We start from the raw sequence: 15,739 nt of genomic DNA on the forward strand, positions 1-15,739 counted from the left end.
ATAGGCAACACAGACCCTCATTATTCACATTATCTCTTTAGTTCATTCATGTTTGACACACGTCAGTTTTACGGATGTGGCCCGTAAAGTGATAGTCATTAACATGCCATTCTGCCCTGAAGATGTTGAAAAGGGGGCTACTGCTTGCTGCACCTCAGTTTTTTCCCATAGTCCCTCTATGGGAAAGTAGTTGACATCATTGCCCATGTTGGCTTTGCTCTGTGTGCTCAAAGCATGCATAGGGCGCAGGGTTTGTGTACTCTTCCATGCGTTCCTCTCCTTTGCTCTCGCTCTTCACACTGCTTAGCGGTCACTTGTGCACAGAATGATGTCATGGTCACTGTGTGTCTATGGCAATTGTATCTGACATGCTTTATCTTTGTGCAGGCTACAGTCACTAGGAAGGCGGTCAGGGTGAACGCATCTTCTCCTGTCTAAAGGGTCGGTGACAGCTCTCCACAACAGACCCTGCTTTCACACAAGCTATTTTAGGAAGCACGTGAGAGCAAGAGGTTCATTCACTCACAGGTCAATTTAGACCGGGCTGTTGTTAAAAATCTCAGCATAGCCTGGAGATATCGGGAGTTTGTTGTGCTGTTTAATTGCCAGGCCAGAATATTCTGCCACTAAATGACTGGCCTAAATTATTTCAGCCCACTTATTTTAGAAGAAGATCCAATGAAAGCTGATGACCCACATTGTTAGCAGTGTTTTGGAATGCTCTCCTAGATACTTGAATGGGGTTGCTTTGGGATACAGAGGGAGTTATTTGTTCATTAGTTAGTTATTTTTTGCTCCATTCAGTGACTCATAACTGAAAACTGTTCATGTCTTACAGTGCGTGAGCTCAGAAAAATTTCACTGTGTGAGGGAATTTTCTTTTGCTCGCACACATCTGGAACAGTCATCATGGACGCCAGCAATACCCATCCACAGTTGCAGGCTTACTGATCAATGAGTCCTCTTGATTTTATGGCTGTGGTATTGGTATTTTCCAGAGGTCCTAGAATTCAGAATTGATGCTCCAGCGTCACAGGGATGCAAAAAAAACAAAACATTCATGTCCTGGATAAAATTAGACATAACTATCAAGTTAAAAATCAACTGCGCCAAGTGCATCATTTTAAATAAACATCCTGAAAGACGGAATAGTTACAAGCAATCCTGCAGCTGCTGGACTTGCCCTTAGGATTATAACTTGCATGGGAAAAAAGAGCCAGTAGATGGACTATGTGCTTCCTAAATTTGTCAGCTGTCTTTACATAGAAGTCAGTGAAGGGGAAAAACATAAATGGCTACACTTAAAAGATTATTATAAATGATAAACAACAAGCAGGTTCAGAGTAAATCAGCGGCAAAAAACTAGACAACCATCATGTCTGCATGAACGCAACACTTTATTGCTTTGCCAGATGGTCGGCAGCCTCGCAGCATTTATCACTCCAAGCTTTCCCTCTGTCCGACAGACAGAAAAAACAGAACAAAGACATTTCTTCAGTAGCATCTTCGCTGCTGCAGCACAGGTCAGCATACCTACTGTGACTGTCGAGTCACTTTTGAACATGCAATACTTCAAAAACATTGTGATTTAGGATATTACAGTCTCCATTTTGCCAGAGTTTTTAAATAACTGACGTGTGCTAAGAATAACTGCACTTTGTGGAAAACATACAGGCAGATATTGGACTTCTAGCTGCCAGCCAAGTTAATTATCAGGTACCTGCAGTTTGATTCATCCTCTTGGCCTTTATTTAAGACATTTGTCGGGTGATGTTTTATAGCTACACATTTTGCGGTTGGAAGTTGTGTCTGAACAACACAGCTATGTAGAAAAATGCACTGCTGTAAAATGTTTGTTTCTGTTTGAAGTTGTACTCACCTCTCTGGAGTTATGTGTTAAACTTTATTTAGCACAGGTGGGGAAATACAGATAGTGTCTGTTTTAAGTTACTTTGACACTTACCTCTGACAGTGTTATTAATTTGATACAATTGAGTGCAGATGGGGAAAAATACAAATGGCAGATCATCATCATATGTCATCAATAAAGTCACGCAACAAGGTTTAAAGGGACAGTTCACCTCAGAATCGAAAATGCATATTTATCTTTTTACCTGTAGTGCTGTTTATTAATCTAGATTGTTTTGGTGTGAGTTTTTGAATATTGGAGATATCGGCAGTAGAGATGTCTGCCTTTCCCTTGAATATAATGGAACTAAGTGGAACTTGGCTTCTGGTGATCAAAGCGCCAAAAAAGTTCATTTGAAAAACTCAACAGCAGTGTCTAAATGTTTTTAATGACAGCAGGAGATGTGAATATTAATGGCATCCTCCTTGGCTGAGCTGTAATGTTAGCTAGCTCATCTCTGAATCTGAACGTCAGCCAAGCTAAGGAGACGATAGTGGACTTAAGAAGGAAGCAAGGAAGGAACTACACCCCCCATAATGTCTACGATTTCTGGGTGGAGAGGGGGACAGCTCAAAGTACTTTGGTGTCCACATCACAGAGGGCCTGCATGCTTCCTTCTGCATGGTAATACAGTTTGCAAGTGTAGTTCGGTAGTGAGAAAAGTCCCGTCTAGTTCCATTATATAGGAGTATCTCACACCAAAACAATGTAGATTGATAAATAGCACTGCAGGTAAGAGGAAAAAATATTTGATTTTGGGGTGAACTGCCCCTTTAACCATGTCTGATCCTGTGTCCATTGGTATCAGTGTGCAGGTCCAGGACAGATCAGGGCTGATGTTCGCAGTGAAGGTGTCAGGGCCTGCCTGGTGCCGCCCTTAAACCTCTGCATTCATCACCTGTCGTTCCTCTGACTCCCTGACCTCTCTCATATTGGCCTGCCCGCTCCTCTTCTCCTGTGTCACCCTTCCACCCCGTCTCTGCGAGGAGGAGAGCGCCAACCCGGAGGACCTGGTGACACCTCTCATGACAGCAGCTGTCAGTCTCTGCTATTAATTACACCATCTGACTGACACCCTCCAAAACCCTTCCCTGGCTTTTATTCACCCTCTGGGAATCTCTACCAGTTACGACAGCAACCACCTCTGGCCCAGACACCACTCTAATCCCCATCATCCGCCCACTGCTTCAAGAGAACAGTGCATTGTAAGTCAAACGCATTCTGAGGTAATGTTTTTGGGATATTGCTGTATATGTTGCACATTGTGGTGCGTTTTAATGGTGAAAGTGTGACTTTTCCAAGGGTTCAGACTAAATCTCCCATGTAAGAAGTCTCCTCGGATGGAAAACTCCACTGATCCCAGCTTTGCCAGATCTCATTTAGATCCACCTGAGGGGGCATCCTGTGACGTGCAATCACAGAGACGGGATGTCTGGGGTGGGGAAGGATTAGAGGAGGCTCCCCCTGGCAGGCTGGGGTTCTGAACTATCTGAGAGGCTCTGCTGTTTGCATATGTGGGTATGTGTTGTGCAGCTGACTGTCTGATGTTGTTCTACCCTCCATGAACCAGTGTGCAGCTTTAGATCAGACGGAGACGAGCAGAATCAGTCGCACTTTTAAATTAATTGTCTTTCATGTTTTTTTAGTTCCTTTTACTGTTTAACACGCTTTGTATCTTTTTTCTTCCGCAGCTTTTTTACTTCAGACTTGTTTTAATTAATTTTATGAGTGTGATGCTTGCTTTCACTTGCTTGTTAAAACACTTTGAGTCTGCATTTAAAAAAAAAGTCTTATCTTCAGTTGGTTTAATAGTGTTATTAACTCATTCTTTTAGATATTCATCATTTATTTTATACCCTTTTAGTTTTTTATTGCTCTTTCTAATCCAAAATGACTTTGCACCAACCAGGCGTCTCCCTCTACGCAACACTGGGAGCATGCTCGCTGCTCCTCCGTGACTTCTCTCCTCTTTCCCACTGTAAACAAAGTACTTGTTGTGGCCCATCCCATTGTTTGTCTAAGATCAAATGGAGGTGGAAACGTACATGAAAAACACAAATAAGCTGCCAGAGGTTAACCTATAATTACCTGCTGTACATGCATTATAAACACTGTGATTTCAGGTAGATTGCTGTGTGGGCCTTAAGCACTCACACACCCTGATTCCACTAAATAAAACAACCATGTGGCTATAGCGTGGTCTTCTCTCTTTAGAGTAATGGGGTGGTCATTCACCTGGCAGTTTCTGCCTCTTTTAGTTTCACTCTGCATCATTCAAATGGCTTTCCTCAACAGTGACAGTTACAGCATAATTGACCTGTGGCCAGCCTTGAGCAAATAGGGCTCGTGTTGTGTCCCGTTCTCACGCAGAAGTCACCCACTTTGTGAAACCTTTTATCCAGAAAAATGGATCATCCATCACTAACCCCACTCCCCTGTTCTAGCCCCTTTTCCTCACACTGGTTGCGTAATAGGCCGTACCTTGTGAGTCAGCCATGGCGGGGGGAACATTTTGTTCGGAAAGAGGGTCACCGCCGGAGAGTAGAAATCAGCCTCTCACTAGGATCAGGGCACAATACAGCACTGTTCACCCTAAAACCAAAGGTCTCCACTTGCTGCCCTCATATAAGCTGCTTAATAGGTAGCTCGTGTGTTTGAATTGTACTTACTCCACCTGTTCACATTGTAAATTGACAGTTCATACGTCATGACCAACTTACTATGGTCCTCCACTGTGTGTGAGAACTTTTCCCCCGCTGTCTTATTGATGCTGTTCCAAGTTATGTAACTGCACACTATGCCACAATAAAGGATTAGACCAACTTTGAAGAGATAAGCTTCATAATGATAACAAGCAGTAGCAGCCAAGAGCTGGTTTTCTGAACTCTGAGGTGTTTATGTCTAATCTATAATCTCATTCACCATCACCAGTTGCAGCGCCAAGCCACAATTCATAGGTAACGCAGTTTAGTCTGGAATCTTCCTCTCATTTGGATCAGTTTATTTGCCCTTCCTCCCACGAGGTGAGTTCCTCTCACAGTAATTGTACAATTTTTTTTTCATGCAGTTGTTTGAACAGTTTACCTCCAATCTCAGCCTGTCTTTTCCCACCCTGTTCTTTTCCTCTCTATGTATCCTGTTTATATGACACACACAGTTGTAGAAATATTGCGGAAACTGGGACTCATTTCAAGATACAATACACACTTGATCTGAGTGTGTGTACAGAGGAAAAGTTCTGACAACATTTTGTAAATATTGTAACTTTGCTCAGGGTTGCGTCTTTCCATATGCCAGCTCACATCTTGAAGAGATGGCCAGGGTGCTCCAGTGTTTTTTTACTGTTCGTTACTTCATGCATGTGCAAGAGTGTACATGTGCAATCATGCCTGGCCAATTTGTGTGTTTATTCTGCGTGTGTGTCTGTATCTGTGTGTACTCAGTATAGGTCGGAAACGGGTTGGACCACAGCGGCTGTGGAAGGAACAGGGAAAGAGTCCGGAGGAAAAGGCGTAGCTGCTGCCTGTCGACCACCAAATCCACTGCCCCTTACCGCAGGGTGCAATAAAACACCCTCCAGACAACTTCACGCTCGCACACACACTTATGCACACATATAAACAGGGAGACCATAATAACAAGGCACAAAGCTGACCATTATTGTAGGTGTTCTGACCTCCTCTTGTAAACTGTCATGTTGCAGCAAAAATGATGAGAAGAATTTTAGGCTGAATCCTGAGTGATGGCTGTGGTTTTACTGTAGATATGAAAACTGGGGAAGTGAAGCAGATAATTGGAGTAAAACTTCTAATCAGTGTGGGACTGGGCTGCTATGGTTCAAACACTTTTACCTTGGTCACTTTGAATTTGCACTGATCACACCCTGTTCTGACTTCAAATACAGCTGTTAGGTAAGCACAGACAGTGATTATATCATTATCTACTCACAGTTACACACCCTAAATCGAATTATACATGATGGAACAGGCCAAAGTAGTGCCCCATAACAACAAAATAAATGAACAGTCGACCTTATGCAATTAGGAGTTTAAGAAAAGTCTGTGTTCTTTTTTGCACTAGTCCTCAAGGTTAAGAGAGACAGTGTTGGGTGGCATTCAGACACAGCTGTGGTGGTGAAGCTGCAAGGGTCAAAGGCCACTGAAAGAGCAGAGAGTAGTGAAATTTACTGTCTAATATTACTTTACAGGCAAGGCGGACTTTTCCCATTGTCAGAGATAGTTATTTTCTCAAATGCCACAATATAAATGAGTTATTTCTCTATTTATCTGCAAGCTGTGCAGATTCAGAGGATTACATCCTCTGGTTCTCCTGTGTTATCTCCAGCAAAACAATTGCAGGAATTGTGTGAACTTTTGTCTGAATGAAAAGTGAAAACAATAAGAATGTAAAACTGGGTGCAAGGTCGGGCCCTCTTATGCGTACATAAGATTTATATGAAGCAGCGTAACTGATGATTTACATGTCCACTCCATAGCGAACATACTCCTGTGTGGTGCTGAGAAGTGCTCTTCTTTGTAATGTTGCAGGTGTTGTGCTAAAATCTTACATCCCTTATAAGGAGCTCTGTACACTTGAATGATCTTTAACCTTTTCTCCACAACTCTGGGTCCCTCCCTGCACACAGGCCCGAGGAAACAGGACCAACTAGGGGGAAACACGGGGGTTAAAGGTCAGGGGTTGCTGGTGCAGAAACAAGGGTCAGTGAGGGAGTGGATGAGGTGGTGACCTTTGACATCATCACAGCAGAAGAGTTGCAGAGTTCTTTAACCACCACTGTTAAAATTACTCACTCTATGTTTGCATTATGTGTTTACTACATAATAATATAACTAGTTTACAATCAATCAATGAACCTCTGGGAGCCTAGTTTGTCATGTCCACTGCGCTCTGTCCACTGCACTGGATCTATCATCGACAACGATGTCTGCATGTGGTTAATTGTATAGCGTAGTGTACATAGTGTGTGTCATAGTTTTGCATGCTGCCATTTTTCATTACCTTAGAATAAGCTGTAGCCTAATCTGCACTGGGAGGGGGTCCTTGTCCAGAATGAACAAACCAGACAGTGGCGATAGTGCTATTTGCATTTAGGCTGCTGTTATTCGGAGCCCCTATGCGAGAAGCAGCATCAGAAAAACATTGAGTTTTCAAATGTGAAACTGCTTTATTCAGTGTTTTTACTGATTTAAACCACCATGTCTGTTTGTTTTGGAAAGGAAAAGACCCTTTGTGGATAATTTGGCCCTCGATAAAAGTCTCGTGAACGTTTGGCTCTTCAGTCATCAGAGGGACAATCCAGGGCAGGAGGAGATTTGTAATGGTAGCGAACATCCTGGCTAATGTAGCTGGCCAGCAACTGACAGCTCGTCAGCATAGCCAGGCAATCTTCACTACCCTGTGTGTGAGGTGGGTTTATCTATCTACCTGTGTGAATCCAAATTGTGAGATTTGGGCAGCAAGTCAGAGGCTAATTTTCACGAGCCTGCCCTCATATTGTTTTTGGACCAGCAGGCTGTTGGGAGAGGCTTTGAAGGCCGCATTGGGAGAGCTGAGGAGGGGAAGTGCTCACACATTAAGAAATGGATATTGGCTCAGGCCGAAGCACTGACTCAAGTACAAGTGAGAATTTTTGTTCCAGATAAGGGCCATTATTTTTCTGCTGAAAATAAGAGAAAAACACAACCATATGACGGATCTGAAGGATGTTGGCTGTTCCAGCAGCTCCAAATGAAAACATAATATATCAGCAACAGCGTGGAAAGGACAGATAACAAATGTTGACCCAAATGTTTAGTCACTTTGAAGTGTGGAAATTTTCGGGCAAAAACAAAATAGAAAAACACTTAGCTGAAGGACAATGGCAGCCTTGCTGTCATGTTTGTTACAGTCTGGTTGAGTGACTTTCTTTCTCTCGCCAGGGCTCGGTGCCTGGCCACAGAAACAGGAACGAATCATTAATTCCCAGCTAAGGTTGGCAATGATCAGTTTTGCACATTTTTATAGACATCACTATTAAATCTATAGGCTAATATTTTCATTGTGTACATGTGTTACTTATGTAATACTATTGGGCTGTTGTCTAATTTCTGATTCTTGCTTTACTACTTGTAAAGCAGTGTTATTATTGGGCCAGCTGTTGCTGTTGTTGTCATGTTTCTGTTATTATTATTTTAAATGGAGGGACAAAAAAAATGATGTAGTGACATAACCAGTTATTCAGACATCCCGGCTTATATGCAGTGGGTGCAGGCCTGTTTTTTTTGGCATGGCCTTGGTTTGGAGCAAATCCCTTTTGTGTGACACACAATGCTGAAACCAACCAGCTCATAATTAGCATTGCTTGGCAAAGACCTGTCCAGTGCACCTGGGGAAATGGGAGTGGAAGAGGGACAACTGGATGGATGGTTATATAGGAGTCATATAAACGTGTAGGACATTGCAATTAGCCTGAATGTAACCATCTCACTATATGTTTGTGGTCTTTTGCATACTGATGATAAAAAATTCAGTGGCTTGTCCAGTCGCAAATGGTCGTGTTCGGTTATTTATAATTTACTCTGACAGACCAGGACCAGATAACACTGCTCTGCGCAGTAGACTTTATCATTGCTGTCAGCTGTAATAAGTACCCTGAGCTTATCTGCTATTTTTATGGGAGCACTGTGTTATTATGGCCTGTGAAGCACTGCGGCTGCACAGTTTGTGGCCCTCCCCTGTTTTTATACCCATATCAAGCACCTGGTGGGGAATAGGCTAAGAATTAACACTGAGACTCAAACATGTCATTACAATTCCTCATATATGCCTCTCCTCTATACGTTTCACTTTGATCAGTAAAAAGCAAACATGGCACAACAACTGAGGGAGGGTGGGGGTGGTGGGGTGCCCTCCATGTTTCTCCATATGTGAGATCTGTGATCGCAGAGTGAGAACACAAAGGATCCATTTCAACATGTTAAACCAGCTTTGGAGTTTAGGCCTCACCATGCAGCACTTCAAAGGAATGTCCATGTCAGTCAGGGTTCAAAGGGTCTTCATGTGAAAGACCTGCTTTGTGCCCAGATCTGTGCCCCTGGACCCTGCAGCTCTGATGTGCCACATAGTGGCACCCTTCTCTACTTTGGTGCCCACATTGTCATTGAGTCCTATGGATGTAATCAGGCGTGCTCTGTTTATGCCTGATCACAGCACCAGCAAGAACTGGGCATTACGACTGCCGTGTTTCATATGCGACTCCTCTGTGGGTCACTGGATGTGACTGAGATAGGCCTGAGATATACAGAATTCACCGTGGGGTCTCCTGTGCAACAAGAACCAAAACAATGATGACGCCAAGGCGAAGCTGAAGGGGATGTCTTACATGGACGCTGCTGCTGTGCGGGTGTGTGTAGTGACTGCAGCTGCTGTCTACAAACAAGCGTTGGTGTGCGTAAAAAGACAGAAAACAAGCTTTGGTCACATTCAGTATCTGAACAAGCAACTTTGAGTCATGATGAAAACAAAGACAATAAACAAGCTAACTCATAAAATATTCAGTCTTGGAATCCAGCCAGGACAAAGTTGAGCCAAAGCTTTTTGTTTTTAAAAATATTGCCTCCTACGTCTTCTCCCTCCCTCTGTTCTTAACACCCCCCTCCTCCTCCTGCTCCTCCTCCACACCTCTTGCTCAGGTCACAGTCGAAAGACCATTTAGAATGCACTGTAGTACATCCCCCAGCATGCTGAATGAAGGGGCGTTAAATAAGAGTCCTGCCATTATCATTCACATAAGTGTGTGTTTGTGTACACTGGTGTGTGTGTAAACCAGGGGGGTGATTGTTGTGTCTGTTGTAGCCTGTGTGTACTCCGCGAAGCCCTTGGATCAGTTGAAAATTAGTTATTTCCATGTCCTATTTGGGTATAATTAAGTGGTTCCCCTCTGCCAAATTTCACCAGTCTCAATACACAAACACAACTCTTCACACTCTCTGGGAACAACAGGCAGGTGTGATCAGTAACAACAGGATGACAGGGTTCAACACCTCTGCTCCCCACTGACTTCCTCTCACACCCCAGCTCCACATTCAACCACACCCAGATCAACAAGCGATACGATCTCCAGTGTCTGCCAATGTACAGTATACGTGCACTAAAATGTGTGTATGCTCTGTGTTTGTGTGGACGTGGGCTTGCACTCTGGTTTTAACCCCTGAATACCTTCACTGAGTTAATCCATTTAACTGCCGAAGCGCCAGTCTTCTTGGACAATTGTAGTTATCCCCAAACAGTTGCTGATAACCCCTGAGCCTAACCTGTGACCTCTGACCGTAACCTCGGGGCTTTTCAAACAAGACATTGGCCTCTAGGGATCCAACACGCATAACTTTAACGGGTTTCTTTTTTCTTTCTGTTTTGCTTTCTCCCTCTATGGTTCCCTCTCTACTCCTCTATCTTGTACTCCCGTCTCTCTCTGGTTTCTGTTTAAGGCTGGCCCGAGATAATCTTTTGAGTCTGTTTCCTTTAGAGCCCATCCTGAGTTTTCACAACACAGAGCCAGAGGCTGCTGTGGTGTACACGTGAGGAGTAAACATCAATACATGGATTTGTTTATCTAAGCTTCTCTGTTGAGTGATACCTCTCCTGCATACACAGCAGTGATTTACAACCAGCACCTAAGAACTTGATTCTCCCCATATTTTTTACTTAACACTACATCAGTTATTGATGAAAATAGATTCCAGCTGTTTGCGTAACTTTTCCACATTGTCAACGATAAAACGAAATATGTTTGAAACACTTAAAGGACAACGGTGCTGGTGTTTATTTTTATATGAGGCAAAAAGTGCCAGTAAAACACCAGAACAATGTGTTAGGGCTGCGTTTTGCAAGAAAAGAACTAGGTTGTAAGTCATGCAAAAATGTTTTAGCTATTGCAAAGTGAAAAGCAAGTCGTCACAGAGGAGGCAGAAATTATAAGCATTTAAATATGGGGATAATGACACATATTTTCACACAGTCTCTCCTGCAAGACATTCACACACTCTAAACCAACCAGCAATTTTTTGGCTTGTACTCATATGGGAACTTGTTTTATGCTACATGGCACCCATGATATACAGCGCCTTTGTAAAAAAGTGCCATAGAGCCATTAAAGGTGCCATATGGCACTACATTGTTTTTAAAGTTACGAGCCTGGGGGCACTTGGACGATGCCAGGTAATGCTATAACCCTCTTTCCTTGATCTTTGATGTTCCCCAGTTCTTCCAGTCTGTGGATAATAAGCGGGCTACATTTGTTTCTTCCTCTTCGTTTAATTTTTTACCAACACGGCAAGACATTACTAACACATTCCAATTTAGTGATACAGCAACTGTCTTCACTCTTAAGTACGAGGCACTCACTCTCTCTCTTGTATCACTCATACCTGTCCCCACAAAACAAGGGCAAGTACCAATTAGCTCATAACCAAAGGAACACAGTGACTCCACTTAAAACTGCACGACAATACCAATGAATCAATATACAAAGTACTATAAATGACATTGAAATAATAATTTACCAGTATCTCAATAATGCTGAATCTATTACTACTTGAATATACTGTAAATAATGTATCCATCACTTAATAACACAATAACTTAAGTAATTTCAACCAGGAGAAACATGTTTTTATAGTAAAAGAATATTTATTCATGTGCACAAAAGAATGCAAAATGTGAAGTCTTTGGCAACCAGACCCCATAGAGATGGTGTGATTTAAGGAGGGTGATGAATCCATAGTCGAATAGGGAACCCCGGGGTCTAGATGCTGGTGGTGGTAGAGGTAGTGAAGATGCGATGAGAGGAAGATGGAGAAGTGCCAATGATCTGGACGAGTAGAGGAATGAGCCTTTGTTGAGCTCGTCTTGGACTCTGGATATGATTGCTGGAGGTGAACAGGGTGGAGGAGGGTGCGGAGATTCTGCCTAAAATGACGGCTGACAGCAGCAAACTAGAGAGCAGATTTAAAAATTTGCAGTAGCATCCTGATTGGCTGAAAGAGATCGTGGCAAAGTTTGATTGGATAACTAGAAGAGTGAACACCCATAGTCAGCTGACAGAGGAAGCAGTGGGAGTGGGATGGAGAGAGTTATGGATGAATGAGCGCAAAGAAAGTCTTCTTGAACTTACGCTGAGCTTCATAAAAATAACCCCAAAATATTATGTATGCAGTAATTGTGGTTACAATGTCATGGACAAGTCAATATTGCTGTGTCTCAAATCGTGTACTTAAACTTACCATTTTGAGTGCATAAGTGCGTTCACACTGAAAAGCGTGGAAAAATGCAGTGCACTATGAGTACCCGGATGGTGCACTCAAAACAGTCAAAAAGTTGAGTGTGGAACTATGGACACTTCTGGCACTCGATGGTCGCCATCTTGGCTATGTAACGGAAGGGGAGGGGCCACTTTTCCCCTGTGGACTGTGCGACCGTGAATGTCGCTGCATGTACAAATACATGCGTTTTTTGCACTAAGTACCACTATACTGTTGTCGGATATAAGCCAGCAGTATGTTTGTTGGGTTAATTTAGCAGTCTGTAATGATTTGGTACCGCGAACGAATACATGAATGCTAATGCTAGTGTGTGAACTAGCTAATTTGCGGTAGTCATTTCCAGTGAGTGCACAACGGCCGTGTTTGGTTTGAGACAGCACTACCCTGTCGAAATTTGCGCACTACGCGAATGAGTACATAGTGCACATAGTATACTACATGGAAGTATGTGATTTGAGACACACCATATGTGTGTAAATGAAACTTTTACTTAAAATATGAATGATTACTATTTATCTCCAAAAAAAAAGTTGGCTTAAAAGACATAAAATCCTGTATTAAATGCTCACTGTGAAACACAATACAATACATTTTCAAACATGCAATATTTCAGTGCACATGAGGGCCAAAAAAAAAGGTTGCGAGGCACTGCTTTAATGTGGATTCCTCTGGAAATATACTGCTTGTGTGTGTATGTTTTTATTGAATTATTTTGAAGAACCAGAAGAGAACCTCTAAAGAACAATACAATACTGGTTCTTTAACTCAGTTTAGTTTGCTGGGGAAAGAACCAGCTGGGAACCTCTACAGAACCTTAAAAAGTTCTTTATATAGCAACTTAACCCATGCTAAAGAACTGCAGAGGAGCAAACATTTCTCTGTGTGTAGTGTTGCACTTGGTTGTTCACGTGAGGTGACAGAAATTGTTGAGTAACAAATGAAAAATTAGAGCTTGAGAGCTCATTCATCACCTCTGCACATGGTGGCTGGGAATCAGAAAATTACTGGGAGAGTTGGACACAGTCAGCTCCTCTACTTTGTATTATGTATTTCCATCACTAGATAAATCTAGTGGGTCAAAGATGACTACTCTGGTTGTAATTAGAAAAAAGCCCAACGTCTTTCTTTGCAAAATACTGTCAGAATCACAACCAAAAACAGACGGGGAATAACTGGTGTACTTTCCAAATGGTACTCATGAAATCCTTTAGACTAACAATATAAAAGTGTTGTAATTGCACCTGTAGTCATGTCATCAGTCCTCAGGTCCTGCTGTATCTGATTACAAGTTCCTTTTTATGGGGTTTTGCCATTGTGACCATTTATGTTTACAATCCACTGCAGTCCGAATTATGCAAGGGATAAACAAGGGTGTGATTTGAGTTGTGTGTGTTTTGGTGTGTTGTGCTTTGGTTGTCAAGGATAGAGAGAGAAAGAGAAAGCCATTATAGTGACACCCTGCTTTGACCTTTGATTTATCGTCACGAAAATCACAGCCACTTTCACATTTACGCAAACAGATCTATGGAAGGTCAAAGCCATGTCATTAGTGTAAGTGGAAAATTAGGCATAGGTTGAATAATGTGTAATTTTTGAATGAGTTACATGTAACAATGTGAGTAATGCAAATAACTTTAAACAGCTTTTACACTAACTAGATATTCATTGTGTAGTAAATTTCCATGTGCATTGTTTATTTCCAACTGTCTCTCACTACTATTTAGGCTCTCTCTCAGCCTCTTGGTGAGTCTTTTAGATCCTGTTCAACAGGTTGAGTGGTTAATAAAGGCTCAAAGACGGTGATAGGAGGTAATAGTGGGTAATAGTACTAATTGGTGGGGATTGCAGTGCTTCTAAAGTGGTATATCTGTACGAGTAAACAGAGGCCTGGTTCTTTTCAATGAGCTCACCAAGAGTGCTCTCTCTTTCTCACAGCACAGCCTAGCAACAGCCCGTCCTTCCATTTTACTGGGTTTTGACCAAATAACTCAGCTGGCCATCGCAACTCTGCATTGGTCTCTCATCCCTTTGTTTCCCCTCTTTTCTGCCTCTGCCAAACATGCCACATCTCCATGTGTCGGACAGAGAGGAAGGAAGGGAGAGAGGGTTTGCACGTGATTTCCAGAGAGCAGAATAAACCCCATGCTGTCTTCCCATTTATCTGACCCACATTAAGTCATTTCTCTCTTATTCTGCCCCTCGGCATTAACGGCTTTGAGCTCATCTGGTCGTTTCAAATGTGACGATAACCACTGTTTCAGCTGACAATGTTATTGTCATGTTTTAGGTGACTGTCGACCCTTGTGTTAAAAAACACTTCATACTTAGCAATACTTAAAGGAAGACATTTATGGGATATATGCTCATTCCTTTTCAGAGTTGGATGAGAAAATCAATTCAACTCTTATTTGTTTGCACTGAAGAGTAATTACAGCCAGATGGTTTGGTTAGCTTATCTTAGCTTGGCGTAAAGACTGGGAAAACTATAAAACAGCTAACCTGGCTCTGTCTGAAGGAAACAAAATCTGCCCACCAGCTCCTCTAAGGGCTGACACACCAAGCCGATTGGTCAGTCGTTGGTCAATGTCAGGCTGTCAGTGAGCATCTGTCACCCTACTTTTAGCGGTGTGTCCCAAATTGAGGAAATTTGGGACAATGAGGAAAGCATCTACGTCCCAACCCTCAAATAGGTTATAAGCTTTGGGTAATGACGGAAAGAATGAGATCATGGATACAAGCGGCTAAAATGAGTTTCCTCCGCTGGGTGGCTGGGCTCAGCCTTAGAGATAGGGCAAGGAGCTCGGAGTAGAGCCGCGGCTCCTTCGCGTCGAAAGGGGTCAGTTGAGGTGGTTCGGGCATCTGATCAGGATGCCTGGGTGCCTCCTCTCGAAGATGTTACAAGCACGTCCAACTGGTAGGAGGCCTCGGGGCAGACCAGGAGGGATTACATATCTCATCTGGCCTGCGAACACCTTGGGGTCCCCCAGGAGGAGCTGGAAAGGGTTGCTGGGAAGAGGGATGTCTGGGGTGCTTTGCCTGGCCCTGGATAAGCAGATGAAAATGGATGGATGGAAATGACTAAGTCAAGAGGGCGTGAAATCAAAACAAAGTTGTCATATCAGGTTAGATTATTTCTTTGTTTGTGTTATTGTTTGCTAGCCCGTTGTGTTTTTAATGTGCTACCTGGCTAACTAGCATCTTGAATCTGTCCTGTCAGTCTTCTGGTTTCCCTTTTTGAATGACAAATGGAGACTCCTGCTTTGCTGTTATGGGGCATTATTTCCTCTCAAGCGCAGAACATACGTGCTAGTCGGCCATTGGTTGTAGTCTTTGCAGTGTGTTGTCCAGGACACAGGCGACGTGAGGTGGTGCAGCAGTCGGCTTTTGTCGCCACTAGTTCTTTGATGTTGGTTTGGTGTGTCTGGGCCTTTAAGCTCACTAATTAAGACGTTAGATCAGCTTTGTTTCATATGTACAAAAACAATGTTTAAATCTGTTGTTTTACGGGGGG

This window comes from Epinephelus lanceolatus, chromosome 7 (genome assembly GCF_041903045.1).
Source record: "Epinephelus lanceolatus isolate andai-2023 chromosome 7, ASM4190304v1, whole genome shotgun sequence".
NCBI lineage: Eukaryota > Metazoa > Chordata > Actinopteri > Perciformes > Serranidae > Epinephelus > Epinephelus lanceolatus.